The sequence below is a fragment of the Oryzias latipes genome (assembly GCF_053564925.1).
Source record: "Oryzias latipes strain Hd-rR chromosome 1 unlocalized genomic scaffold, Olatipes_Hd-rR_3.1 chr1_Y".
NCBI lineage: Eukaryota > Metazoa > Chordata > Actinopteri > Beloniformes > Adrianichthyidae > Oryzias > Oryzias latipes.
The window spans coordinates 10,028,465-10,055,095 of record NW_027616335.1 but is presented as its reverse complement, the minus strand read 5'-3'; the positions used below and the strand labels follow the sequence as shown (position 1 = coordinate 10,055,095).

Sequence of the window (26,631 nt, the reverse complement as noted above, 5' to 3'; positions counted from 1 at the left end):
AAAACAATGTTTATCTACTGCTTGTTGCCTTAGGTGAGTTAAACACACAATCAGTGTTTTGGAAAATATGTGCTCCCCCATTTGGTTGAGGGGGTAGTTAAATTAAATTTTTCAAAAAAAAGTTAATATTTACCAGAATTAAATGTCGAACCTGTGGAGAGAAATTTAACCAATTGAGTATTTTGGCCGTAAAACTTCCTCCATCCATTTTCTTAACCTGCTATTTCCCTTTCAGAGTCACGGCTATGGACAAAGTTGGGTAAAATCCTGGACAGGTTTGTCGACAAACACAATCACACATTTACATCTAGGGACTCCTTAGGGTATCCAGTTCACCTATGAAGCAAGGTTTTTGACTTTGGGAGAAACTGGAGTACCTGGAGAAAACCCACACATGCAGGAGGAGAATTGAAAGGTCCAAGTCGGGATTCGACTCACTTGCTGTGAGGCGACAGTGCTACCAATGCACCAGCATGCAGCCCGCTGTGAAACTCAGCCTTACTAACTATTAAACATGTAAAGAAGTTGTGGAAATGCTTTGTGGGATCATTTCGGCTGAGCCGGATTTCCTTTCTTCCTTTAGGCACTATCACCGTGTGTCACCATCTTAGTGCAAAGTGTGCCTGTTGGAGGCAGAAAGTGTTTCCTCCCCTGAGGCCTCTCACCCAAACTATGTGTGAAATGAACCTCTTGTCAATCGTCTACTCCAGGCTGTTTAGGGAAATGAGGGATTCGTCTGTCAGTTGCTTGGCTGTGGATGGGGGACGAGGCCGTTTACAGAGTCTGACCCAACAACTGCACTGTGCTTTTGGACTGAAAATAGAAAGAAAAAAGGCAAAAAGATGAAGCAACTTTTTACCTTTTGGTAAAAGGAAAATAAAGCGAATATTATTGTTTCTGCTTAATTTTTTTACATAAGTACAACACTGCCTCTTCTATGTTCTGATCCAAATCTCTTCAAGATGTCCTCACAGCCCCACCTCATCACCCCCACCCCTTTATTTACTGCAATCGCCAGCAAGCTGAGATATTTCTTTTCAAATAGTTTCTCTCAGTCAATGTTGTCTTCCTTTCTTTCACCACGGCACAGGCTTTGGTCACACACACTTGTCACTCTGGACCAGCTGTCATGCACCATCTGTCCAGTGTCCATTCAGCACACACTCATTTACACACAGCCCTTCAAACCTGCTAAAATCTGGGGGGCTATTGGCAAAGAGACTGTGCCCTAAAAAACAATGAGTGTTTATTAATCTGTGTCAAAATCAAAACAAAAACTGAGAGTGGCAGGAGAGGAAAGGGAGAGGGGCGGAAAAAATGGATGATAAATGCTTCCCAACAAAAGATCAATTTTCACATGAGCAACACTGAATATGAGACAGAGTCATGCATGAAGCGGACAACTTGTTCACTTCTCTCGTGGATTGTTGGTCTGCTTTATGCATTTGTGATGCATGTTACCTAAACAACATATGTGCTCGGTGGTCAACACTTCTGTCAGTGTGTGTATGTGTGTATGTGGTCGCCGCATTCCTTTGAGCAGTGGGCTGGAAAGACTGGCCATGAAAGCAAACAGTGCTGGCAATTAAGTCTCCTGGACACCAGCCAGACAACACATATGAGCACACACACATACACACTTTCACAAGTCATCAGCGATAAGAAGATTTAAAAAATGTAAATGTTATCTGGATTTAAAATCAATCGTCAAGAAAAACAGACTTGAAATAAGTCCATAGGCGAACCATCTCACATTAAGGCTGAATCCAAATTCTTCCCCTACCCCTGCCGCTTCACCCTACCCCTACAGTTACACTTCCAAACGGGGAGTTATGGAAAAATAGTGTCTCTGAATTCGGACGTTGCTCCCACTCGATGACATCATCAATAGTGGTGGGTCGGCTAGCGCTTGGAAAAACATAAAAATATCAGTTTTATAAATTTAAAAAGGTCATACTGAAACAAAAAGTAATTTCTTACATTAAAATGTAAACTTGTGTGTGTCAGAGCACACCTACGTGAAGAAAAGAGCTTAGCCCTTAAAGATACTAATTCGGACAACCCCTTTCAAATGCCACTACAAGAGGGGTGGGGAAAAACCCTACGGGTAGGTGAAGAATTCAGATTTGACCCAAAAATAAAATAACTACTGAAGTGGATTAATATCACTGATCTAAGTAGGCTATCTACAATTTTTTTGAAGATTTTAATATGGCCATCATGAAGCATTTTTGTAAATGTGCAAGGACACACAACAACAAAAAAGTTCAATTGTGAAAAAATACAATTGGAACACTCCAGAAATGTTATAAAAAAGGAGAATTTCCCAAATAAGTATGTTTTGTTTATTTTCAATATATTTCAAAACAGTTTTAAAGTTAAATTAATGAAATATTAGTTATAAACCCTGAAATATTAAAAACATTCAAAGGAATTTCAGTGTTTATTTTTTTTAAATTTCTTGAATTTCTTTTTTGTTTTGCTGAAATTTTAAAAATGTGTCAACCTTTAAAGATACTTAAATAAGGGCATACAAATTAAAAGCATTTCATTTTATTCTCAATTCATAAACAAGGGGGTTTCTCGCACTTTAACCTATGATAAATACCTTTTTTTTCTTTTAATGTTAAAGGACAAACTCATTTTATGAAAAAAACCCCATAAAGAAATAAGATAGCTTTAATTACACAAACATTTACAGATTTCTTACTTAGACTGCACTTTATTCCAGAACAATTGATGTTTGTCCCAGCAAGAAATGTGGAAAAATGAGAGATCAAATAGGGACGCTACACCCTAAGTTTGCTTTTGGTGGTCAGGCAGCAGCAAACGTCCCTTTTGCAAAGTTTTACTTGTGTCAGAAACATGAATCACACATATTTATTCTGGACAAAATGGGTTTTTAATCCCAACCAGACTGCATTTTGTCTGCTCCGTTACCTCGCAGATAAACAGCAGCTGCGTCTCCCAAACAAGCACGTCAGTAGAAACAGCATAGATTTAATATTGAGGAAACTGTGGATTTTAAACCTGTTTTAATATGTTGTAAATTACACTTGTGTACTCACAACGCCCTGTAAAATGCTATATTTTTAAATATTTTGAACAAATTGGTCTTAATTAACAAAACTCCATGCTCTTGTTAAAGGAACATCAATTAAAAAAGGTAGCCAAGTCGTACTTTTTGAATAATTATGCATAAATTGTAAAATTATTTCATTAAAAACAAAGCTTTTTTCTGACATTAGTCTCTCTTGTCAGGCCATTCATGGTCTGCCGTCGCCCTGTCTGATCACATGCGCTGCAACCAGGATAAGCGAAGTTCAGCACATCAAGTTTCCACAGAACAAGTTCAGACCCTTCAGCTCCCAGGCCGCAGCTGAGTCCAGAGCTGACTGATGCCACTGTTCCATTTACTGACCACAGCACAACACCAGCAGTTTGGTTTGAAACACGATCCATGTGCCTTTTCAGGAAGGAGCCTCAGTCTCCCACATTTGGAAAACATTTTGGAGTGAAAGCTTCTTGGACCATTTCTCCATTTTTTTCGTGTAGGGGGCGCTATATGGAAGGGAACCAAAACATGGGTTTACAGTTTAAAGGCTACTGCCATTAACTAAATTAGATTACCCGCGTCTGTGTGTGTGTCTGTGTTTGTGGGTGCAACGGGAGTGTCATGTTAGATGGTAATGCAATGAACAGCTGCGACACACAGGTCCCCTACACGCACACACACACAAACCAACACACTTACATACACTGATTAACATTTCGGAATACCAAAAACCGACCCTGACCTTTGAAAAGACTGATTGATTTGGCGACTGTTTTTAAAGGCATGAGCATGCGGGTGCCTGTCTGAATGAGAATTGTGAACACATCGTCCACTGTGCGACTTTGTAATAGAATATGAGGCCTGATGTAATGAGGCTGTAATAAGGAAGATGCTTAATCCTACTGCTGAAAGACACAGACCTCTCACCTCCACGCACATATGCACACACTACAAATAAAGGGAATGGATCCGTGTCACTGTGTCATTCGGACCCGCCACTCAAGTGGCAAAATAATAAACATGGGTGCCACCATAAGTATGGGATTAGAATTCAAATGTATTTGTTTTTCATGCAGTCAGCAATACGAAGGGCTTTACATAATGAAAGCAAATAAAACAAGCGTCACACACACAATGATGAAACATTAAACTTGTCACACACACTAAATACATAAACACCCACAAATATTCTCCCTGCAGCTCTACCCAAAACGTCACCCTTAAAGCTACTTTCACTCTGGGCATTGGACGTTCAAGAACGGGTTATATGCTTGTACAGCATGGCATTCACACTGCACAAGCAGGGAGGGGCTTCTTCTCTTTTTTTTTTTTACTGATCACTAGCGCAAGTCCGCCACCTACAGTTGGACGAGGATTGGTGCAAAATATTGCAGAGATTCAAGTCTCGCTCCAGCCAGTTTCTTTTCCCGCATTTATTCTACGCACACTTGGACTTTTCATTGGGAGAAGTCGTTTGAACTTGCGTTGCAGAGGGCAGTGTGAATGTAGTGTAATATCTGTTTCTCTACTGAATTTAAAGGCATTAACAATGACAGACACTGACAATAGCAGAAATAAAAATCATTGATGTCTGGAAACAGTATCGTGGGGATCCATATACACCGGCATCCAGGAAATTTACAATGGGAATAGCAACAGCAACTACCCAAACCATGGGAGGCCAAGGTCAACACCAAGCCATAGGGATATACTGACCCAACTACCTAGACAAGGGGGAGCATTGTAACAACAACCCTGCAGGCCGAACAGGCTGAGGCCCCAGCACCAAGGATCCTCCATGAGAGAACCCTGGAGTAGAAAGTGAAGTTGCAGATACATACAGTACCTTTTCTAAATAAATTGAAATAATAATCAAATAAATTAAAATTGAAATTATGTAAATGCTAAGTCCAAAAAGGATGGTATCAGAGAAGGCTTAGAACTATTATGAAAAGTATTTTACAAACAACAGACAGAATCTTTAAATCAATCCTAAAACACAGTGGTTGTAAAACATCCTCTGATCGTCACCCAAAAACTTGCCACTGAGTTTTGGGGTCATTTTTTCATAGATTTTTTGGAAGACCTGACAACTGGGCATTACAGTAATTCAATTTATTCAAAATAAAAGCATAGACAGCCTCTCTGTGCAAACAGGGGAGTGGAAGAAAGAGACAGTGGCAACGGTTTTAGGAAAGTAAAATCCTGTTTCTGTAAAATTCCTAATATGGGGGATAAAACATCTAGATTTCTTAAACACTGAGACGATGTAAAACTTTGAAAATAAATAAACACAGCTTTTTAAAATTTGATCAAATTTGGGATATTCCATAACTTGTGATTCTTTTATTTGGTTCAATTTCAGTGCTAAACAAAACACAAAAACCTCAGGTTCATGTTTCCACAGTGAACTGTGTTGATGATAATGAATTGTATATTAAACACAAAGATGACTAAAAATGATTTCTAATTCAGCATATAATTTGTATAATTACAAAAAATGTATCTTCACTTTTACAATTGCATTTTCCAAGACAAAGTGAATTATTCTTCATGAATGCATGTGAGTACAACATATGCATGTAAATGCATTTTTAAACTAAATAATGCAATTTCTAAATATGAATAGGAAACCCTTTTAATTTCATGGATTTAAGAAGGAAACTATACCCTTTCCTGTCTTTACTTGATGCTCATATTTTCTATTTGTAATACAAATTTGAATTTATTTATGATTTTAAAATATGTTGATTTGTGATTTTAAATCAGAATTTCCTGCACTTTTTTCATGCTAGACATTAGTTGTATTTCTTTTTAAAAGTTCAATGCCGATCTGGTTTTCTACTTATTGCTTCTTTTCTTCAGGAGCTACTTTGTCTCGTTTTATTGAAGCTGGCCAACAGATTTGTCCTCCACATTTTAAACATCTTCTCAGTGATTTCATGCTGATCAGACATTCTGTGGTTGCTGATTCGGGTGTCTGTTTGCCAGCTGGTGTAACATGAGCATTCTGACATCTTTATAGACAACACAACTATTCCATCTATAACTTTTTGAAAAAAAACCCATATAAACCCTTTTTTCTTTTCCTCTATTAACATTTTTTCCCTCAGCATCATCACTGCTTCTTTTTTTGTTTTTCAGTTTCCTTCCTTTCAAACCTAAACTCCCTCTTTCCCTGCAGCTGATCTCTCATTTCACTCCCACTTTTCTTTCTTCTTTAGCATCTACTTTAATTTTACTACCTTTATATTCCTTGTTAATCTGTTCCTTCACCTGATTTTAATCTTTCATTTAAGCCGGAGGTCTGCAACCTGAGGCTCCACAGCCAAACGTGGGTCTTCTACCCTAACGTTTTTAACTTTAAAGCTGCAAAGTAAAAAATAAGTACCTACGTAGTAAAAGTGTATTAACTCAAATGTTATCAACTCATTCACAAGCAGTTGAAGGACAGTTTGAATCACAAGTCAAGCTTAAACATTTTGACAGCTTTTTGAGAGCTGTGCTATCAGTCAGACGTCAGTAAGAACAACCAGAACAAAGGCACACCAAATTATATGGCACATTTTTTTATTTTAGAACAAGTGAAAGGGTTTTAAGTGCAACTTATGGTTAAAAATCGATTGTATGGGTCACTTAAAAATCTCGGATTTAATTTTGGTTTGTTAGACTTACGTATTTTGGGTTGAGATACACCAACAACAGTTAAAATAACTTTATTTTTATTTACTCACTGCTGAAATCACACTACCTATTGCAGTGAGATGATACTGTGCGCTACAAGGTGTCTTTTATTTTGAAAGGAAGTCAACCTCTGTCAAAAGTTATAAACTATTCATATTTTGAAAAGAAGGCTGTTTAATTCTTTGTGTTTTATTTATGACGTAAAACAAAAGTTCATTCATATTTATCATAATAGCAACAATAATATAAATACAAATCAGTGTCTTGTTTTTCCAAATAATGAGTGAGGCTGTGACTCCCACTGGGTTGTTGTCAGTGAGAAATTAGCCCAAATGGCTTAGTTGAAGGTTGCAGACCTGTGATCTACACCTACCATAAGTGGGTTTTTCTTTTCTCCACCTATTCTTTCTTTTCTCATTTTGTGTTACCAATACACAAATCTGAATTTTCTGAAAAGCAGCATTTCTGTGAAGTGAAATCATCCACACTGCTCCTCAGAGTTTCACCTGAGGAGTTCCAGTTCTTCCTGAAAGTGATCTTCTAAAGTGTTTTTATTTTAAACGTTCTAAATTATTGTTAAACAGAAAACACATTTTTTTAGGGTACATTAAGGAAAGGGGTGTTTTGAATATTCTTGGAAAATAAATGCTTTGTAATGGAGAGTGTAAAATTGAACAACCATCTGAGCTTTCACTGTTAAGTCTTTCTTCAAACCATACAAGTTTCATTCATTTCATTGTTCTTTTTTTCAGAATTTGACCTCCTTTAACACACAGAAACTATGCAAGACGATAAAGCTTCCAATCCAAAGAAGCTGTCATGAAGGATGATGGAGAGGTTGATTGGCAGGTGATCTGCAGGAAGCAGAAATGAGTAGACAAATAACAAAGCACCAATCACCATTGTCCAGAAACGAAGAGGAACGCAGCACAGACAGAGTGATGCTGCTTTAACCAGCCTGGTTATACGTCACAGTGAAGCTGGCGGTGGACCGGGGAGGTCAGCGTTTAAATATTGTTTCCTTTTTCCACAAGATCATGGAAGTCTGTAAAGAAGGTGCTGCTTATTTTAAAAGAGAGCCCTCTAAATTCTGACAGGCAGCACTTGAGACGGGTTGAGGGAGCAGAAGGGTCCTACTGAGCTATTGTCAGCCGCCATGCAGGTTAGCAAGACAAAGCCTTTAACCTCTGTCTTTTATTTTGTTCCCTTTTGTCAGCCTGATTCTCACACATACATTCACATAAACACCCCCCGAACAATATATTTCACACTTGTCTATTTTTTTACCTCATTCGTTTTTCATTGTCTTATTTGTCACAGCAAAAAAAACAAAAAAACGATTTCTCACCTCCAGTAACCACTTCTGTCCCATTACAAGCTCTTTCCATCCTGAATTCCTTTTTATTCTGCTCATCACCCACTTCCATCTCTCATCCCCTCATCTTCTTTTCTTTGCACACCTCTCACTTTCTTTTCACTTTTACTCCCTTGCCAGCGCACAGAGCCATTCATAACTCTGGGTTACCATTTCAACCTGCTTTCAGTTAGAGGCCTAGGCAGCATAAAGAGCTTGCCTTCAGGCTGGTGTCTGCGCTTCTTCACGCAAGCGTGCTGCGCCACACGCTCAACTAGAAATCCGTAAACAAGCTGCGCACATACATTTCTCGGGTTTATGTGGTCTCTAGGAGACACCAGTAATTACACACACAGTGATTAGAAAGGGAAATCCCTGATTGCTGAGATTATTATCCAGTATTGACTCTGGAGAAAGAAGCGTTTTCCTCTTGATAAACCTTTTTTTTGTTCTCCTTTTTTAGCTCCTCTTTTCTTTGTGTCTCTTCCTCCATTCGCTTAATGTTTCTGTCTGTCAGTGGGTCATGCCTGGTTGCCATTCTGTCATCAGTGTCTTTTGCTCTTTCTCTAAAAGCTCCTTGCTTCCCCGAGGGCTCAACTTATAACATTACAGTACACCTCAAATCTCTTTCTCTCTGTCTTTTTTACCCTCATGCACACACAGTCACACACTAATGGAAGAAGCGCGCAAAACAAATGCACTGAGTGAAAGCAGAGCCTCTGGACACAGAAGAAGAGAGCATCTTAAAGAGCCCTTTGGATGCGTGGCACGCTGACAGATGTCTTTAGATTAAGCAATAAACAATTATCAGGGAGTTTATACTGTCTTTAAACAAGAATCCTGTTTGTATTTGTAACTTGAATTATTTCAAACTAATTCTTAAATAAAAAGAACTTTATTACCAGTTGCCATCAATGTGAAAACTTATTAAAGTCCCACTCTAATAATCGTTTATTCCATTCAATAAACAATCTCAGTGGTCTTTTAATTAAGCCGTTTTTAGCCAAAATAAAGACTGTCATTTTCTAAGGCATAGTTTCTGCAGAACCACAGTTGTTCACTAAAAATTTACTTCTGAGTTGTGGGTGGTGTGGAGTAAGCCCGCCCCCACTTTCTGATCCATCTGTTTACACTCTCTCCCACTAGCTTACAGTCCCTCACACCCCCAACCTAACATTAACCAAACAAAAATGGCGAGCAATATTGGAGCTATCCAGCCGAACAGTTTTGAGCCAAGTATCAGTACAGATGAGGAAAACGAAGGCATACATGTTTCTAGTCATCTGCAAGTGGATGCATCAGAATGGAACGGAACAGGGTGTATTTTTTTCACATCACAAATGCACTCTTTTTTTGTATTTTTTTTGTCTGACCTTATTCGTAAAGATTTGAATAAAGAAATACTCAGAAATGCTATTTTAATTTTGCAAATATATGTCTTCTGGCATGAGAAAAATGCCTTATGAATATGTAAAGAAACACCAAAAACACAGTTTTCATTGGAGCGGGTCTTTTCGAAGCTTCAATTCACAATCAAGTTTGTCTCATGTCCTCTATTATCAGAAACCTGCCACAAGAACATGCTAAAACCATAAAGAAAACTAGAGTGGGTCTTTAACATCTATTTTACACATATAATCTGAATACGGGTTATTAATTATTCATTTGCTGGCTGTTGCAATATTAGACAGCAGCAGAGGTATTCTCAGGTTTCAATCAATATTTGGACCTTTGCCTCGAACTCTCATGATAACAAACCTTAAAAATCCTTTGGTTGGTTTGATTTTTGCAGGAAAAAACTGCAGCAAAAACTTTTAAGGTTTAAATTTATTTAATTAAATATATTAAATAAATTAGATTTATAAATTAGATAAATAAATTAAATTACATTTGAGCAACAATGCATGATGTTATAAAACCCATGAAAACCAATTTATCTTATATTTTCTGATATAAGATGACACAAAAAAGGTAGTTTGAAGGCACAGAGGTAGAAATTTAAATAATAAAAGGAAATGAATTGTTGTTAAGCCATGACTGAACTAATAAAAACAAAACTTGTAAACTCAGAAATTTGAAGTCTAATTTAGACCCAAAAAAGAAACATTTAAAGCATTTAACATTGAGCACACACACGCACTCACACACTGAAGGAGGAGGGTTTGGGGAAGAGACAGAGGGAGCTAAAATTGTGTGCCTTGTCTAGACTACCCCACCTTGGTGGGACACAGCCTTGGTAAATGAAAAAAAACAAGAAAAAAAAAAAACATTGAGCTAAAACAAAAGTACCGGTAGGTAAGCGTGATGCCTGATTGAAGCCATAGCTTGCTTTTGAAATCTCAACTTTCAATCCTGTGTCATAGAAAAGTTAAGAAGAGACAGAGTGACTGTTACAAACTATGAAAGCATTTGTCTATAAATAGTTTTCAGCTTGACATTGCCTTTTTAAATTAAAGTAGAACTTAGAAGAACTTGCAGAAAAAGAAAAAAATGAAGAAATAAAAAATACTTAATTATGTTAAGAAGACACTCTAGAAAATATCCTAAATGTAGAACTTGAATGTGAATTCATTTGAAAAAGCAGATCAGACTAGAGTTTTCTGTCGCAGCCTTGAAACCAGTGTTTGATAAAACATAAAACTTTATTTTCAGTTTAGCAATAAAAAATGTAAAACAAAAATGTAAAAGTAATTGAGACAACCCAAGAAAAAAGTTGATAAATTGGCTGGCAACATATCCGTTAATTGCGGCGCTGACTGTAGTGTTGGCACAGGTCTCTGCAGCACTGTGCTGTGAATGCAGGAAATACTGCAAGATGTCCATGTTTGATAGTCAACTGTATCATACCTGGAAACTCCCACAGCTCATTACAATTACTTATCTTCTAGCGTGCGTACAGGTTGGGGTGTTTATGTGTGCTTGCGTGCATGTGCACATGAATGCATAAGCGTGGCGGGGTGTTAGGAATTGCTCTATTGATGAGAGAATGAAGTCATTTTTCAATGTGGGGTTAAGCGCTGCATTATTGCCGCCTCATTTGGCTCCTGTGGGCCACCATAGCCCTCCTGTCTGGTTTCCATGGCATGGCGAGAGAACAGAGAAGGGAATGTCCCTGCTTACCAGACTGCAAGTTCATCCATCAGCTCACACACATATACACACACACATATACAAATACACACCCCCTCTCAGGAGCAGGCAAATAGGGCTTTTCCCACTCGCTGTCAACTTTCCCACAAACTTGCAACAAATCAAGTGCGGCAGCACTAAGTCTCCTAAATCCAGTCAATATCACATTATACAGTAGTAGTATTTGGATACACTGAGCTACACAGACTGATGCATGGCTGTAAAACCAATTTTCAAAAGCACGGTGTTGCAGATTAGGTTCACACAGTCCATGGGATTGCGTGGTAAACTACACAAATCTCAAAAAGCCATAATGCTAGTGAAAGGAAACGGATTAATTTCACAGCAGACGTTGTTTACTTTGGGGTTTCCTGCCTTTTATGTCTGAGTTTTGTGCAAAGAGACTAAACTTTGTTATGCATTGAGCAACATTGGCACGCATGGGTTGTTACTCACAGACACTATGGGAGCTGTTTGCCTTAATGAGAAGGGATGCACCTCCTTTTGGGGTTGGGCTGGGTGGGTTTATGCCTTCTGTTTGAACAAGAACTGGATGTGAGCCAACTATGTCAGTTCACAACAGTTTCTAGTGATATCACACTGTCAAGAAGTGAGTAACCTCACTGCTGAGACACTGAGATGGATGGACTCTCGTCTTTTATGCGTACAAACCCACTGCTTTGTGCCGAGAAACATCCTCCCATCTGGTTCTTTGTTTCTCTTTCCAACTTTATTTCAATACAGTTGTCCCATAATCTCTTCCTCTCCTGGTTTACTGTAAACGGTCTAATGTGTCACTGTCATATCTGCGCATTTATCTTCTACAGAGGTGCCAGTCTCCCTGCAGTGCATCGTTTATTTCACACGTTCACGCTGAGCATGAGGGACACATGAATGAAAGCACAACCACATGCTGATATCCAGAAATACATCAACAACCTGTTGTACTTCAGGTTTGGAAACACTTTTTTCTTCTTCCTGAGAACACATTTGTCACGTGCACACAAAAATCTGTGATCACAAAGGCAGCCGAGTCTTACTTTAACTGGTTGTAAACCCTTGCATGGCTCACTGTAGCATAAGCCTGGCACAGCGTGACCAGTGAAATACTTTACCCAAATACAATCTTTTGTGTAATTGTAAACTGAAACCAAGCCTAAAAACGCTCCAGATGTCAGACAAAATACAGAAGAGAAAAGAGAAAGAAAACACAATCGCATGGGTCACAAATTACAGGACAAAAGCCCTTCCCTTCACCAGCTTTTGTTAGGCCAGCCTAAGCCATGTTTATAGTTCGCACAGTGATTTATGACTAAGATCAACACTGCCCTCTGTGCTGACATAAGATTTAAACTTGTAATTGGTGGTGACGCCACTGACCGATGCTCCAACACAGTTTGACACAAAGATAACTTTTCATAACTTCTGCATCTATATCAGGCATTTGAACGAGGCTTTATAGGAACATAATCAAGCATGAAACATTTATTTTTTCTACCTCAAGGACATCACTGTCCGATCTGGCAAATAGTGTTTCTTGATTTCTTGCAGCTGTCTTACATTTGGGGCTGTTAGAACACAACAAATGCCAATGAATTTTTAGAGATATTTTACTTGTAGCATTAAGGCCAAGAGGTGTTAAAAGATCAAACTACTGTAAAAAAAGTAAAGCTGCTTTTATGCTGATGATTTTTGGCTATATTTGCAAACAGGTGATATCACCTAGTTGACACAATTTTAAACAAATGTCAAACATTTCAAAGTTTTACTGACTCCTAGTTTTTGTTGACAAGACTTGGATAAAAAAGTTTGTTGTTTTTGGACAGTACAATCCCTCTGGACAGCATCATTTTAGTCTCCAGTCCTCCCATGAAAAATCTTGGAGTCAATTTTTAAAGAAGACTGGCTTTTGACTCCTACATGAATTAAGCTTGTAGAATGTCCTGTCTCAGAATGACACAGAAAACAGCATTTATTACTTCAAGATTATTTTCTTTGTTATCAGGCTGTTCAAAAATCTCTCTAAAAAGCCTTCAGATTCAAAATACTCCAGCCAGAGTTTCAATGAAAATTGGTAGAAAAGATTTGACTTGCTTTACTTTTTTGGTTGCCAAAAGAAAAAAAAATCATTGTACATTTTTTTAGGCACTCTTAAAGTTTAGAAGCGAAATTAAAGACTAAGCTAAAGAGTGGTTCATTCTCAGTCGGCAAGATTTTGCAAGAAGACTTGGTTACAGACAACTTGGCGGCAAGACTTAGCCAGAACCAGAAGTTAGGAACCGGAAGTCTATGTCCTAATATTTTTTTTTCTTGGTTTGAGGTTTTTACTTTTGCTTATAATGCCACTTTAATTGCAACCCCTTATTATCAGTTATACTAAAAAAGTTTCTTCAATGTTTTTCTTGTTCATGCTGATGCTAAATTAAGCGATGTTCTAGATTAAATGGTACATTCCAATCTAGCAACACAACGCATGAAGGGTTTAAAACAAATGAGACGGCTCAAAGATACACGATTGGACAGAAACTTTGGGAAAGAAACCCACATGTACCTGCCTGACGCAAACTGTATCCTAGAAGAATATGAGGACATTAAAAGTGGTTTGTCTTAAATCGACATCACAATAACCAACTATGCTACCATGCCCACTTTACTCCACACAATTAGCAAACAACAATGAAGGAAAAACCAGGTCCCCTTCTACAAGGTAAATAACTCTTTGGCTCCCAAGAAGATCCATCCATCCATCCATCCATCCTTCAATCCATCCTTCAATCCATCCATCCATCCATCCATCCATCCATCCATCCATCCATCCATCCATCCATCCATCCATCCATCCATCCATCCATCCATCCATCCATCCATCCATCCATCCATTCATCCATCCATCCATCCATCCATCCATCCATCCATCCATCCATCCATCCATCCATTTTCTTAACCTGCTATATCCCTTTCGGGGTCTGGGGGTTGCTTGCTCCTGTCCTGGCTTCTGTTGGGTGATGGCAGAGTTCACCCTGGGCAGGTCACCACTCGGTGGCAGCACTAAGATCCAATTATTATAAATGTTGCATAATACTAACTTTTCTAAAACTGAATAAATTTGAAGTATGTACAACCAAATTTGAGATAGGAAAATTGATTCAAGTAACAGTATCTACTCTTGCTTGACTCAGGAAATATTTGCTTACACAACAGATGCTTAAAGGTTAAAAGATCAAAATACAACAATAAAATAAATTTGTAACTATTGATTAGGTAGAATTGGATGCTGAAATCACTCAGAGTGCTTTCTTTTAGCTTCATTAAGATCAGTTTTACCCAGTTAAACCTTAAAAGTATTTATAGTTTCAAATTTAACCAACAAAACTTAACTAAAATAATTTTCCGTGCATAATTCACACACGTTGTTCAATGATCACAGTGAAGGTTAGTAAACTTAAATGGGAGTCATAAATCACATGCATACAGGAATTTATTTACAGAAACTAACACAGTGGCGAAGGGGCCCTGTGAACCCGCCATGAAAATTTGGATCGGTCTCTACTTCCACAGCCTCTAAAAAAAGCTCAGGTCACATAGTGAGATCTGCTGCCTTCTTTCCCAGACTCCATGACGAGGTGTCAAATCTTTTCAGCTCCACCTGACACACAAGCCACATGCCGAACATCCTCACTGCTGTTTGCATGGATCTGCGAGAGCAAGAACTGCCTCTGTTGTCGCCTTACTGATGGTGGTTTATTTGTCTTGTTGAAGTGAAATAATACTCTAAAGTTTACACAAATTCTGGGGAACTCTGTGGTCGCAGTGTTTTCTTAACTCTCAGAGGCATTCACTGCAAGCTCATGACACTGACAAATTAAAATGCCTTCTGTAACACTATCATAGCGCAGCAGCACCCCTGGCAACTGCTCCGCTCCTATTGAAAGCACACATAACTTTATTAACTCACAAACAGCATGACGTGTCTCCAAAAGCAGCAGGCTGTGCAGGCGTCCTGCCATCCTGATAATATAACTTTATTAACCAGTGTGTTGAATCAGTCACACACAGCCACTTTGCAAACTCAACAAGTAGTTTGTGGCCCGCCCTGAAATAAACACAAGTTGGTTAGTTGCTACACCACAGTGTCCATTCCATCACAGCTGTCAGAGAAAAGGAGGGGATGGAAGAAAACAGGCGGACAGAATGAGCAGAACTGCTTTTCCAAAAAATGTGTGAGCACTCTCATAATCTAAACCAAAATAAGCTTTTATTTTTTTTAGGACCAACTGAAGCGAGGGATTAATAGTAAGAGATTTTTTGCTTTGTGAACTTCATCATGTTGATACTCTGGGTGTGGACTGCTTCTTTAGCCTTTGCTTGATTTTTGCAGCTACATTTTAGTCTTTCTCAAATAATAAAAAAAGTTTGATTTTTATGTTATTTAATTCCAGGGACAATTGCAGTATATGTGTCACAGTATTTCTGTTTTCCAAGGTTAAAAGTTTCGCCTTTTTTAGAGAATTTGACATAGAAGGTTCTCCAAAGGTTTAAGAAGGGCTTCATTTAGCTTATTATTTGAACAGATATAATCATGGAATGATTTAACACCTGATTTTACAAAAAAGGTGGTTAATAACCTACTTAAAAAAATAATAGAACTTCTTTCAAAAATACAATATCAATAATAGAATAACGATTAGTCGACCTAATCGATGAATCGATTTATAGTCCTACAAACCAACCAGATCAATCTGTCTGAGACAAGTTATTTATCGAATCGAGCTATATCATTATAAACCGTTTCAAAAGGAAATAAATTGATTATAGTCGATATTTGAAAATACCTTTTGGATTAAGGCATGGTAGACTCATCTTCTATAATGCAAAAACGACCAAGTGCCTCAGAGCAGACAACAAAAATGTTAAAGCCATTAATTCCAGTCCAATGCATGGAAACACTTTAAATTTAGCTAAGACATCTGACTATACAGTGTGATAGAATGTTCTAATAATGATCCAATAATATTTTATGTGGCAAAACAACAGTGGCCTGAATTTTATGAAACCAAAATGTGAATACATTTGCAATGAATTCTTGTTTAATTGTTTGTTTGTACAAATATTAATTTACACTTGATTATTGTAAAAGAAATACAAGGAATGTGGAAAACTTCACCTGCACTGTTCAGTACCGGGTATTTATCTTTGAGTAAATGTGTTTGAATTTTTGGCTAAAGATGTCCTGGATCGATGAATCCGTTCAATCTAAATGAACCAATATTGACTATGTATTGTATCAGCAACCATGAAATATTATGCAAATCGAATAGTTAAAATAAATCCCCCCATTATTAATTAAATATTTATCTAAAGTTTTTCTCCATTAAATTCCAGGACACAGTAAGGTGTGGCATGTATCAAATATCTTCCTCCTGAACACATTTATACTTTTTGAAAGATGGGATCACATGACATCCAACCCTGACGGACACACCGACCACATCACTCCTTCAACTATTTCCTGAATTTAGTAAACACTTAAGTCTTTGTGGCACAACTAAAACTCAAGCAAATATGTTGTTAATAAATAATAATTTTTCCTTGAATTAAGTATTGTAACGGTTTTTCCTGTGCGCATCTCTATCCACTCTCAAGGGATTCTGGAGTAAGTGATGTAACTAATTGACCAATCAGATTGCACTAACAAGCTGTCAGACCGTGTTAGGATCATCCACCAATCACGGGAGGCTGGGCTGTCTCCCGAGGAAACAGTTTAGCCAATGACCTGCAAGAATCTGACTCCGAGCGATTGCAATCAAACACCAGACGGAGATACACAAAGTGGAAGCTCTCGGAAGCAGACACACAAACAGGGGGAACACACACAAGCTGGAAAAGAGCAGTCGGGACTGTTTACAACAAAGAAGCGTGCCATTCGTGTGTATACATGAGTGTGAGCACCATTGCACCGAAAAAGATGTTGTGTAGGAACAAAGACTTTTGCTGTCCATTAGTGGGCAAAAGCTTGAGGGCAGGAACACTAACGCACACATCCAGAAACACACTCTGAGCTTGAGACTTCAATTGGTGTGTGAGTGTACAAGTGATGCAGCTTGGTTCTCTTCCCCCTGTTCAATCCCATCCTTTTCTCACATTATCAGTTTTTGTTTGCACCCCATTTCTTCCTCATGATTGTCGTCGGACCAACCCCTCCCTTTATTTTTTTTTCCTCCAGCCACTATTTCTCTCCAAATTTATATTTTTTTCTTTTCTTTTCCAGACATCAAACCCTTTTAGTTGTATTTTTCTTTTAACTTTCTCTGCATCATTCCAACCGAAGTCTCCTTCCCCCTTCTCCCTTTCCGTCCATCCCCGTTTTCCTCTTCTTGCCCTGAGGGAGACGGTGTTGTAAAGATGCCACTGCTTTCAAGAAACAGCGGGTTGCCCCTTCAAGCCTCAAACACGGTCAGTGGAGCCTGAGTTATTAACACACACACACACAAACACACACGCCAAAGGCAGAGTTTGATCTCCTGCACCACGTCTGCAATAGTGATCAAGGATTGACACATATGCACAAGCGGCTTGTTAATATGTTAATTTACACTGTGCATATAAATGATCATCTGAGAGCAAACACACTCAGTGGCCATCTGCTCCATTCAGATGTGTGGGCCAGTGTGTGTGCGCATTACTGCGCTCCCTGTCACAGCAGAAATAAATGTTTGTTGGCTCACAGTGGGAAGAATTTGTTCCATGCATTAAAGTATTTGTACACCAGCACACACACTCAAACGAGGACTAAGCATCGTGCGTCTGCAGATTTTTGAGAAGTCCAAATATGTTGGATTGGCAAAAACAAATTCAGACCAAAACCACTTCCCAACGGAATCAAAACCCAACCTTCTTTAGCTTTTACCTTAAAAAGAAGAACACCTGGCATTACAATTTCTTATTTCTCTTCCCCAAGAAGCAAGTTGACACACACTTACACAGTAAGACCAGCAGCATAAAAAACCAAAGCCAAGGGATCAGCGGAAAAGAAAAAAACTGAGAGCATGACGACGACTGACATTCCTGGGAATGCTGCAATACCTCACAGTGGACACACACAGTGGGTAGGGGAAAATGCTTGTGTGACAGAAACAAAGGGGCAATTCCATTTTTTTTTCCCAGAAAAGCGATGGATTATTAAAAGATTAGGATAGTATCATGACAAGATTATGACACACATAAAGCTCTGCTGCTCTAAGCGTAATACCTAGCTTTTCTTCTGTCTTTTGTTCATACGTGTGCGCATGTGTGACTGATTGAGGGAAATCTACAGGATGGATACATGTAGAGCAGACTGAGCTTTTTTCCTCAGGGATGAAGCAGCTATGTATGTGTGTCTGTTGAGTTGCAGGGGTTCAGATGTATTCCAGAACCCCTGCTTCATGCCACAGATGGGGTCACTGCTGCTCTCCCCCAAGGGGTGTAAGAGTTTGTCAGGAACTAGGCTATTGGGAAAGGGGGAGACAGCAAATCAAATGTTTGAGCTTCTAGATGACTGTGAGCAAACTCAGTTGCTGGTGAATGAATTAATTTGTGATCAACTCTTAGGTTCTCTTCCCCCTGCTTCAGTAAAATCAGGTCCACCTGCACCGCGTGTCTGTGTACGTTAACAAGAATGGAGAGCTGTTGACTTCATAGGCAACATGAGAAAGCAGCAATGAGTGGTCGAACACTGTTGTTATTTTTGGTCCGGGCCTCTAAGGCAGTGTTTTTCAACCAGTGTGCCGCGGCACAATAGTGTGCCGTGGGAGATGGTCAAGTGTGCCGTGGAAAATTGCCCTCATTAACTGTTCTAAAAACATTTCCCATCTCCAGGATATCAGCTCTGTGTTCATCCAAACAGGCCCTGATAAAACACTGAGGAGTTAGGAATATAAAAGATCGTAAAATACTTTTTCTTTGCGTTTATTTTATTTTATTAAAGACATTTTGATAAGAATGACCGTACCGCGATTCAGCTGCAGCTCCGGCTGTATTTGGGAAAAGTCCCGTCCCTTTGACTGTCTCCACCAATCATTCTTGAGGGGCTTAATCACATGTCATCAGTCTGACCAATCAGAAGTGGTTAAAGTCTTCACTTCCTTGTCCCGATTTAGCTCGTAAAGTCGCTCAGTTCTAACAAAAATACCAGCTAAAGCTCGTCTTTTGCGCTGTAGCTTTCCACAGAATCCGGTATCAGACCGTGGAACAAGTGAACAAAACAATGAAGCTCCGAAAACCGATCTCCGACCGTTTTATGCACTACATCTCCCATGATGCATTGGGTTGTGAGAGTGACAGGGCACAAGGAGATCTGTCGTTAGACGTCTTGAAACCAACGAACACACATCAAACTATTTTTAAATCTTCTAACTTAACTTTTATTGAATCTTTTAGAAAAAAACAGCTGCAGTTTCCAGCTTTTTCTGCAACAATTATCTCAAAAATGCATGTGAGATTGTGGAGGGGCTGTAGATCAATACAGCCTATGAGTTTATCCTTCTTTTTTAAATTTTTGGATGCTGGTGTGCCGCGGGATTTTTTTTAAGGTTAAAGTGTGCCGTGGCTCAGAAAAGGTTGAAAAACACTGCTCTAAGGTAACTGAAGGCAGACAGGGGGACGCACAGCAGGCAGACCTGGGGGGGTCTGGAAAATTGTTAGATCGTTACAGAAATATTTATCAAAAGACAGCAACTTTTAATTTGATTTTTGGATCATAATATTTACTGCTAAATGTAAACTTTCTGGTCTTTTAAAAAGAAAAAAAATGTTTTAAATGTTTCAATAATTTTCATTTTTACTGCACCGTCTTTAATACAGAGTAATCTTTTGAGAGTTAGGGTTTCGTTTACAAGAAAGGCCTGTTTGATTTATCTGATTAAAATCAGTAGACGTGAAGAATTTGCCCTCTTGAATAATTTAGAAAAGATAATTTAGATAATTTTAAAAGGATTTTAGTCAAATCTCCAAACTGAAGTCTTTCATTCTTCTCTTGTGTTAATGCTCTTGTGTAATAAATTAGACAGGTAATCCAGGAAATAGTGCAGGTGAAAGTCAAACTTGACTTTTTAGAGAGAAAACAACAAACTGAATATTTTTGCGACCTATACCTTAAAATTCACTACTTCACTTGTAAATAATGATGTAAAACAGCCTTTACCAAAAAACCCTGTCCCTGGTGTTGTTGTTCTGGACTCCACTGCTGAAGTCAGAACATTTATGAAAAAAAAATGAATTGTTATATAATTTCTAATGAACTACTGCTGCTTTGTAGAAACTATGTCCTAGAAAATTTACAGGTTTTTTATTTAGGCTAAAAACGGCATAATTATAATTAAAAATTAAAAGAGCCCTGGAAATGCTTTTACAATAGATTAAAAAACTATTGGAGAGGGACTTTAAATAAGACATTTTTTGTAACTTTCTCACATTTTTTAAAGTTTTTCTTTTGTTTTATTTTAAAAGAGATCATGCTATAGCTTACTTTTATATCTAAACTCAAAGGTAGTTGCTGTCACCTCGTCTTTTGTGTTGTGTTTTGTGTTTTTTTTATCCAGGCTTTCAACTTTCTTTATGTCTTTTTGGTACTCTATGATGCAAAACATTTTTAACACTAAAGTAAAATATTTTACATCTTTGTGAGTTAGCTTAAATCTTAACCTCTATACTATTAGACAGTGAGGAAACATTTTTATCTTTTGTCCTATTTTTGTTGAGTGTGCATCTTAGGTTTGTTAAAATTACAGCAAAAAACAATTTCATTCAAAAATAGGAAAAACTAAAAGAATGAGATTGTTTTTCTCACTATGACATAATTTCTCATGTCGATACAGGCTGTTCAAAATATAGTAAACATTGTGTAAAAAGGAACAATCAGAGCAGCGCCTCACAGACGAAGATGAAGAATAATGTTTTCACACTGAGAGCTGACCATGTTATGACATCATGTGTTGTTAACCAATTAGACTGGGTTTTGCATGAGAGAGGATGCAGCAGCCTCTAAAAGCCTCACCGCCACTGACCTCAGGAAGGGGGAATTCAATAATAATATTTGCTTTCCCCGTGCTCCTCCAACACCCCATGCTTTCTTTCACTTCAGTAATGGCATGAGCTGCCGGGCCCCTGTTTGTGCCGAACCGAGCAAACTGTCCATCTGGAGCCCAAAGTCAGAAACCTGAGGCCCAGGCCACTTAAACCGTGTGTCAGGACGGCAGATTGTTTGTTGATTGCTTCTGAGTTTCAACAGGACCAGCTGAACGAGGAGGAGCTTTAATGAGGATGAAGCTGCAGAATGATTTCGTTCTGGTTTGGCTTTTTTGAAGGAGAACATCTTTGGCATAGGCGGGTGGCAGTGATTGTATGACTTTACTGTTGTGGCTGAATAAAATTACACAGAACAAGGGAAATCTGCATAATGTGTGTGCTTTATTTGGTTTAATCGCTGACGTGGAAATCTCTTTCTTTAAAACTCTCCTGCTGATGTAAAGACACAATCTGTCCTGGAGCTTTTAAGTATTCGAATAAACACATGCAAGTGAAGCTGCTGCACAAGAGCAGCTGAGCTTTAGATTGCTCCAAAATCCCCTGTGACCATGAGTTTGGGCTGACGGGGGGGGCTGGAATAAACTTACCACCTGCTACTGGTAGTCCACTTACCCACACACACTCACTTGTCTCTAACATCTGCCACTACGGCCTCTTGTGTTTTGCCAACACCGGAAATTTCCAGAGTAATAGTCACAGCTCAAGGCAGTCCCTACAGTTTCCCAGCTTTTAATGGCTGTTCGCCTTACATCATTAATGCATATCAATCACCATAAATGCGCACTCACATGCAGAGCGCAAGTGCAGCAGGATTTGTATCAGTGAGCTGTGAATAACAAAGCTGAAAGCCTATGGAGTGAGCATTTGGCTGCAAAAAGTTCAGACTGCGCACAAACAGAATGATTTGACAAAGGGGGACGTAAAGCGCCTGTGAGGAAGGACCAAATAAAAAAATATACCTTTAAAAGTGATGCTGCGGATTTCAGGACAATTAAGATTTAAGAATAACTGAATAAAATGGAATCCCTCTGCTGCAAAAATGACAAACTTCTCTTTGAGCTTTGACACATACAAACACCTGCTAAAGATACTTTCAGCAAATGTTTTTAGGGCCATTTTAGTTAGAGCTACATGTGAGTTTCACTTGTCAGACTGAGTGTACGGTGGCCCTGAAGTGCAAATCTTATCAACAAATCACTCAAGGAAAAAACTAAAGAAATATTAAAGATCACAACAATTAAAAGCAAAAAAAAAAACAACAACATATTTTAAAAATCAAAAAAAAAAAATCAGAACCAAAAAGAAAAAAAAAAACATTTTCAAAAAAAAATTTTTTCGAGAAATAAAAATGAAATGTTAAAAAATGAACCAAAATAAGAAAAAAAGTAGGTACTATGGGATTGAGCACCCACCAAACTTTTTCACAGGCTGTGCTGCAAGACGCCTAACGACATATTGTATCTCCTGTCAGAAGATTTTTGTCATACCAAATAACCTCTGGTTCAACAACATCCTAAAGTAGCTACCCGGTTTCTTTTTATGTTTTATTTTTTAACGTTTCATTTTAACATTACCTTTGTTTTTCAAAACGTTTCATTTTTATTTTGCTTCATATTTTTAGAATCATGTTGTGTTTTGGGGAATTTTGTTTTGTTTTCTAAAATATTAATTGGGTTTTTAAATTGTTGTTATGATTTTTAATACGTTTTTGCTTTGAGTGATTTGTTGTGTTATGTGATTTTTACTTCATGGCCACGTTTTGCGTTCATCTTTTGACCATGAAGTGTATGACCCTGTGACTTCCCCATCTCTCACCTGTGGACAGCTGGATTAGACACGCCCCCTCTTTAACCCCTAACGAGAACAGGAAGCTGGTTTGGAAAGTGAATCTGCTGCCTTTTTACTGTTGTGTCACATAAATCGTAGGTACATTTATTACTGGAGCCCTTTTACAGGCATCCTTGGGGAGACTTTCATGAAATGCCTGTGAACCTTGCACATAAAGCACAGATGAATTTCTCACACCAAAAAAAGTTCTATTTTTATTGGGTTATTTTTTCGCACTTGTGTAGTCTCAAAATTTTGCCTAAAAAACTAAAAAATTGCCAAAACACTCTTAGGGGCATAAGGTTTATGTTTTTTGGTCATAGTTTTGGAGGAGTCAGAAAACATCACTTTTCAGAAGCTAGAACAAAACAATATACGGCCACCACAGCAAATATAGACAAAAAGCTTTTCAAACTTACATTTTAAATCAGTTAGATGGATGATTAAATCAAAAGTTTGGTGTTTAATATCTCATTTGCCAAAAATATTAAACGCTGAGATTGAATTTTAAAAATGTCTATGTTTTTAAAGAGCTTTTTACAGCAGTTTAGGAATAAATGTTGTTCTATGAAGTAAATTGTCTGCAACATCTCTACACTAAAGTCTAATAAACCTATTACAAAATAGTTAACAACAATTGCTGCTTAACTGCAAGAGTTTCTGAATGACATGGACACACACATGCTCTGGAGTGTTCAAAAGCCATCAAACGTCCAGCCTCTGTCTCTTGACGCGCTTTCATCTTCGCATGCTAATTAACCTTGACCTCAAACCTCCCAGAGCTTAATTGCTACCAAGGAAATGACTGCTATTTGCAGGACTGTTACACGCACACATATGCCGCATGCACAGTTCAATTAGAACCATCCATTCTGCTTGACCAGCACCAGTCATCACCATGAGCCCATTTGATATCACCTGTCTGCCACTTTAGGCCCTATCGACTCAGGGGAGTGCAGAGGATAAAGACAAAAGTAAGAAAAGGTTAGAGAGGAGCTTTAGTAAAAACAATTATGCAAAGAGATCTCATGATAAAAGTATGTTCTTTTACATGCATGGGTTTTTAACATGCATGAGCAAAGTGTTACACTAATAAAGATCTTTGAAATGAATACTCAGCAGAAGAAAATCTATTTAGTGATTTTCTGACACTTAAGATATGCAGTTTTTGTAGACTTTTGCTTAATGCAGAACCAGAAAACTTGCTGCAAAATGAATAAACAAAGAAACTAAAACGCATAAACAGGGGAAGTTCAGTAAAAATGTATTAAAAGTCAGCTGAGCCAATCCAATGGCTGCTGTCAGCTTGGGCGATCTGATTTAAGGAAATGAAGCAAAGCCGTCTTTTCAGGAATGTAGAGGTGAATTAATTCTCTTTAGTCTTCCAGCTGCAGGATGACACACTGACAGAGTTACTTACACCTGCATGCAAACTCAATGAAGCTCGAAAAACACTCAACTCATGGGATCAACATGCTGAACGCACACAAAACACATACACTTGCTGCATTACTTCTGATGGTGTCGCTTTGAGGTTTTGTCAGAACATGCTGGTTGCCAGGTGGAATTGTGTTGTGGTTATCAAGCTTTCTTTCCTCTACCTTTACACCCCGATTCACTCACTGCATTAATCCTTCAACCACCCCCTCTCCTTTCCATGGGTGCTGACAGCTCATGATTTTTTGTGGCATCCTCACAATAAACCCTCATTGTTACCATCAAGTCATTTTTACCAAAGTACTTTTTGTGTCCCGCAAATGTGTCTGGTTCATCTGCTTCAAAAGAACCGAGGATTGAATTTTGCAACACAAAAGCAGAAGTTAATGGCTCCAACCTTTGTAAAAGGTAAAAGTCAGGGTAGAGTAGAAAAAAAAATCAATTTTGACATGTCTTCCTGCCGGTAAAATGTGATACAACACTTAAAAACTTAAAAAAACAAAAGAATTGGAGTTTATATCAAGATGAGAAAGCTTAATTAGACCTGAAACACACCAATCAGGTTTGTTGAAGCAAAAAGATATTTGACTGTTAATATCCTTAGAAATAATGCAAATTGTTCAATTTTTAGTCACATTTGATTAAAAAGTTGCTGAAATAAAAAGCTTTTTTTATATTTAATGTGTATAAAATAGAGAATGAAATCATAATTCTTTCGTTGACATGCTGTTGTGGTAGCTGAGAAAGGACAGAACATCAGAGATGCTAATTTATTCATGAGACATTTGTTATTACACCTCATATGCAGTCCCCTGCGTTAGCTGAGCGAGTGTCGCAGTTCCGTAAAGGATCGTCATTTTAGGTCCTACAGGAACTCATAGATGTGACAACAGAAAAAAGCCCCTCCTTTATTAGATTCTGACTCGCATGCTCCAGTAACCTTTTGCAAAGGTTTTTCAAGGACAGACAATATCCGCAGCTACTTTGTCTTGGAAACACCACAAATTACCTGGGGGGTCACTAAGGAAACTCTTCGCTGACTCCGAACACACATATGCCAACAGTAACCCATCTCCCCAGTCAGGCTTGTAATTATTAAAGCTGTAAAACAGGCTGACATCATAACTATTCGTGCCCTCAGAACCTTCCTTTATACACAGTACTGTAGTTTGGTGCTTAACTTTGGATGCAGTAATTCATTGCACTTCATCCCCTCCAACAATCTTAAGGGTTTTTTCTCCCACCATAATCCACTGTAGAAATGCCCCCCCCCCCCCCCCCCCCCCGCAGACACACAAAATAGTGACTTCACAATTAAATTAATAAATAGTCATTACTTTAAAGATGCTTTTAATTAAAAGTTTGGAGATATTCAATGTTGGCTGAGGCTACTTAAGTGTCAACAGCTGCCATAAAAACATTAAAAGCAATAAATTGATTAACAATTTTATATGAAAACTTAGCTATGATAAGACAATAAACAATCTAAAAGGAGGGGAAAAAATTCAAGCAGCAGTAAGGTCAGAAGAATCATGAGCTTCACTGAGGATTTGCATCAATGCTGACAAAACACACTGCTAGAGGTCTTCTCCCTTAAATCACAACCTGTCCTACAAATGAAGTGCAGGTACTGATTTGTAACCCGCTGACTCAGAAACAGGATGAAACCTGCAAAGACACACACTTTTGTCTTGTTGAATGTCTCTAAATGGAAGATTTCAACAAAAAACTTGCAATTTTCCAAGAAACAGGACATTTAGTAGAGATGGTATGAAGCAGCTAAATTTCCTACACACTTTCAATAGAAAACTACATTTTATTCATTAGTCGTTACATATTGGCAATGAATTTTTTAAATAAAAAGACTGAAACTAAGAGGACTTTACACCAAACCCCTCAAAAAAGAAAATCTGCTATCAATTAAGCTTATTTAGAAGCCAAACGAGCAAGAAAGTGAAATCAAAAGTGTCAAAAGCACAAAACCCCTTCTATTGAAGAGACAGACAGATGAGCAAATAAGGTGTTAAGAGGAAGAAGAAATAAGTCGTGATCAGAGTTCAAACTTGTCTAGGTTATCTGA

General features: G+C 38.2%; 1 protein-coding gene across 16 annotated transcripts in view; it reads right to left on the bottom strand.

The window, feature by feature from the left end:
* LOC101173607 (slit homolog 2 (Drosophila)) overlaps positions 1-26,631 on the bottom strand; it is a 96,811-nt gene that overhangs the window by 43,363 nt on the left and 26,817 nt on the right. The window lies entirely within an intron of this gene.